Source organism: Octopus bimaculoides, chromosome 1, assembly GCF_001194135.2.
Source record: "Octopus bimaculoides isolate UCB-OBI-ISO-001 chromosome 1, ASM119413v2, whole genome shotgun sequence".
Classification (NCBI taxonomy): Eukaryota; Metazoa; Mollusca; class Cephalopoda; order Octopoda; family Octopodidae; genus Octopus; species Octopus bimaculoides.
Window position 1 is genome coordinate 6933311 of NC_068981.1, and position 3626 is coordinate 6936936.

Consider the following 3626-nt stretch of genomic DNA (forward strand, 5'->3'; position numbering starts at 1 on the left):
GAGAGAAAGAGAGAATGTGCATAAAGTAGGTCAACACGGATAAGTTAACCGAGGTGTTTACGTTAGGAAGCACTCCCATGGAGAGCTTGTGAAAATTTCAAAAGAGGAATATCCTGCAAAAAAACTGCTGTTTTGAATTATCAGAGAATCCCTAAGTTTATTTTCCGTTGTAGATTATGAAGAATAAAAATTGGGGATTGGAGTTAATGCCATTGCTTTAATTCCATGGTTAACATTTGTATCAACAGCCCCATAGTGACTATCTTCGCATTCTATCTATGGATATATCTGTTAATAATGGTCCAGACATGCACACTGCATAATTTATATTACACTGCTGCTGCCCAGGAAATTCTTTCATCAGAACTGTTTTCAGAAACAATACACAGAAACAACTTTACGTCTCACTTGAATACGAACCATTTCGGACTGATCAGCAAGGTTGTACCAGTCACAAACTGGGGTTGATTTATGTCTTTATGATACACTCCGGTTTTTCTATACACCCATTAACCATTTTCTATCTCCCATCGTATTGTTTACATAGATGTATTCGTTATAGGAAACGTCGTAACTTTCAATGCTTGCACTAGTTTCTATAGGAAAATAGAGATTAACTTAAAATGAGAATTGCGGCCATATCACGTTGAATGCACCGGTTCTCGTCCGGACACCGAAGTTAAGCAACGTCGAGCTTAGTGAGTACTTTGATGGGTGACCGCTTGAGAAGCTTAGGTGCTGTAAGCGTCTCACGCTTAGGCACAGGAGCGGCTTACCAATCACATGGTTCCGGGTTCAGTCCCACTGCGTGGCACTTTGCACAAGTGACTTCTATTATAACCTTGGGTCGACCAAAGCCTTGTGAGTGGATTTGCTAGACGGAAACTGAAAGAAGCCCGTCGTATAAATATGCGTGTATGTGTGTATTTGTGTGTCTGTGTTTGTCCTCTCCACCATCGCTTGACAACCAATGTTGGTCTCTTTACGTCCCCGTAACTTAGCGGTTCAGTAAAACAGACAGGTAGAATAAGTACTAGGCTTACAAAAAAGAAGTTCTGGGGTCGATTTGTTCGACTAAAGGCGGTGCTCCAACATGACCGCAGTCAAATGGCAAACAAATAAAAAGAAATATATACACATGGTCCCACTGCGTGGCACCTTGGGCAAGTGTCTTCTACTATAGCCTCGGGCCGACCAAAACCTTGTGAGTGGATTTGGTAGGTGGAAACTGAAAGAAGCCCGTCGTATATATGTATATATATATATATGTGTGTGTGTGTGTATGTATGCATATATTTACGTGTGTGTGTGTGTGTGTGTGTCTTTGTGCTTGTGTGTCTATGTTTGTCCCCCAGCATTGTTTGACAACCGATGGTGGTGTGTTTACGTCCCCGTAACTTAGCGGTTCGGCAAAAGGGACTGATAGAATAAGTACTAGGCCTCCAAAGAATAAGTCCTGGGGTCGATTTGCTCGACTAAAAGGCGGTGCTCCAGCATGGCCGCAGTCAAATGACTGAAACAAGTAAAAGAGTAAGACTACATTTGTTTCCAAAATTGCTAGCTTTATACATCGGTAAAAAACAAAACAAGAATCATTTTTACAATTAGCAAATGTTTAAACTGAAATGACTTCACCTGACTCTTTTAGGGTTTAACTAAATTGTCTGTCAACATTTCCTGCCTAATATTTACCTTTCTTCACACCTCACTATTAACTGTTTGTGTATATTTGTATAGACGCCATCTTTTGCACTCCCATCCCGTCTATCTCTTTTTTGTTTTCTTTTTAACTCTATTCCTTTGTATTCCTCTCCACCCATGCCCTCGTCTTCTAATACTTTCCCTGTCTCGATTCTCATTATCTCCCCCTCTCCCTTTCCTTACTCTCTGCCTTCCATCACCTCACCTCCACCCCGCTTCCCTTCATTCCATGCTTGTCTCTTATAACGATTAGTTCTCTTTCGAAGAATGGTGCGAATGTGAACGACGGATGGCACCGTTTCATCCCTTTCCTTCAGTCTTCTCTTTTATTATTCTTGTCTCCCTGCCACGGCGGCTTCCAAACCACAACTCCACAATTCACAAGAATCAGATCGCTTACACCATTAAAGGGAGTTAATAGCGTAGAAGATCGCTTAATCTCAGCAATTCAAGGAACGGGTTTCATGTCACATGGCTGTAAGTGCTCCCTGCTCGGAAATATGAACACGGAAGGGGACGGGTGTGGGTTAGGGCATCAACCGGCCGAGATTGGGTTAAGAGTGGAGGAAGGGGAAGAGAGCAAAGCGTTGTGAGAAGAAGGAAACAGGGTAAAGGAAAAAAGGTGATATAAAAAATAGAGGTGGCATTAAAGAGAGAGAGAGGAGGGGGGCGAAAATGAAGAGGAAAAGAAAAACTGAAATTAGTGGAAAAAGGAAAAAGAGGAGGGGGGATGTATGAAATATAGTTCTATTAAGAGAAAGAATATGGAACAACCTTTTATTTCCATCAAACTCACCATTTCTTCTATATTCTAAAGTGATAGGTATCGGAAGAGAGAGGAAGTGTGAGAGAGAGAGAGTGAGAGACAGAGCGAGAGACAGAGAGAGAGAAAAAGAGAGAGAGAGAGATAGAAAGAGAGAGAGAGAGAAAAAGAGAGAGAGAGAAAGAAAGAGAGAGAGAGAAAGATGTGAGATCCAGAAATAAAAGAATAATATAAAAAAAGGTACTTCGAAGTTGGCTGCTGATGGCTTGATTCAAAGCAGTTGAGATTTAACCACCAGCAGCGAAACTTCGAAGTGACTGTGAACATTCCTGCGCATGAAGAGAGAGAGAGAGAGAGAGAGAAAGAGAAAGAGACATGTAAAAAAAAAAAGGAGAGACATAGGGAGAAAAACTAGAAAAAGTAATACAAAGTTAAATAAATAAAAGAAAATGGGAGAATTTTGTGGGAAGAGTTTGAAATGGAGAGGAAAATAAACAGGGAAGAAGAAGAGTGCCAAAGTAGCGGGTAATTGGCAGCAAAACTAACCAATTATTTGCGAAACATTCCACAAACAGTCCAAGAGCTGCTGGGTTTGGTAAATATTTGTATGTCGTTTTTCTACAAATAGTGATAGTCTGACTTGAGAGTTGGAAAGAGAGGGAGAGGGGAGAGAGAGGGGGCAGGAGGAGAAGAAAGAGATAGGAGAGAGAGGGAGCAGGAGGAGAAGGGAAAGAGAGAGAGAGAGGGAGAACAGAGACTGACTTTACAAGGCATTGATTAAGTTCAGCTGACAACGATGATGATGATAAAAAAAAGACTCGTTTTCACTTATTTTTTAACTAAATGTCAGTCCTGATAGAGAAGACTTGTGACGAAGGCTTTCCAGCCATGACCATCGCTACTTTTCTATATATCATTCTCTACTATTGATGATACTTTGGAAACGACACATTCTGTCGCTCAACAGCCCACCCCCCCACAAAAACAGCCCACCCCCCTTTCTCAAAGCGTTGACCACTCCAATGACCCTTCCTGCCACAGGATTAGAAGCTGAGCCTTCTGCCCTTGCACTACCGCTCAAATGCCCTTTCCTTCCGCTCCCTCGTCGAAGAACAACTTCCGAATAGCACTGTGGTGTTCGGGGATCAGGGTAAACCATAAC

The 3626-nt window shown here is 41.9% G+C and overlaps 1 protein-coding gene and 1 non-coding gene across 2 annotated transcripts in view; one reads left to right on the forward strand and one right to left on the reverse strand.

The window, feature by feature from the left end:
- The window catches only part of LOC106873219 (protein prickle), a 350713-nt gene that overhangs the window by 53243 nt on the left and 293844 nt on the right, over nt 1-3626 (reverse strand). The window lies entirely within an intron of this gene.
- LOC128250077 (5S ribosomal RNA) lies at nt 629-747 on the forward strand. The gene has a single exon (XR_008266195.1). It is a non-coding gene; the product is annotated as a 5S ribosomal RNA (ribosomal RNA).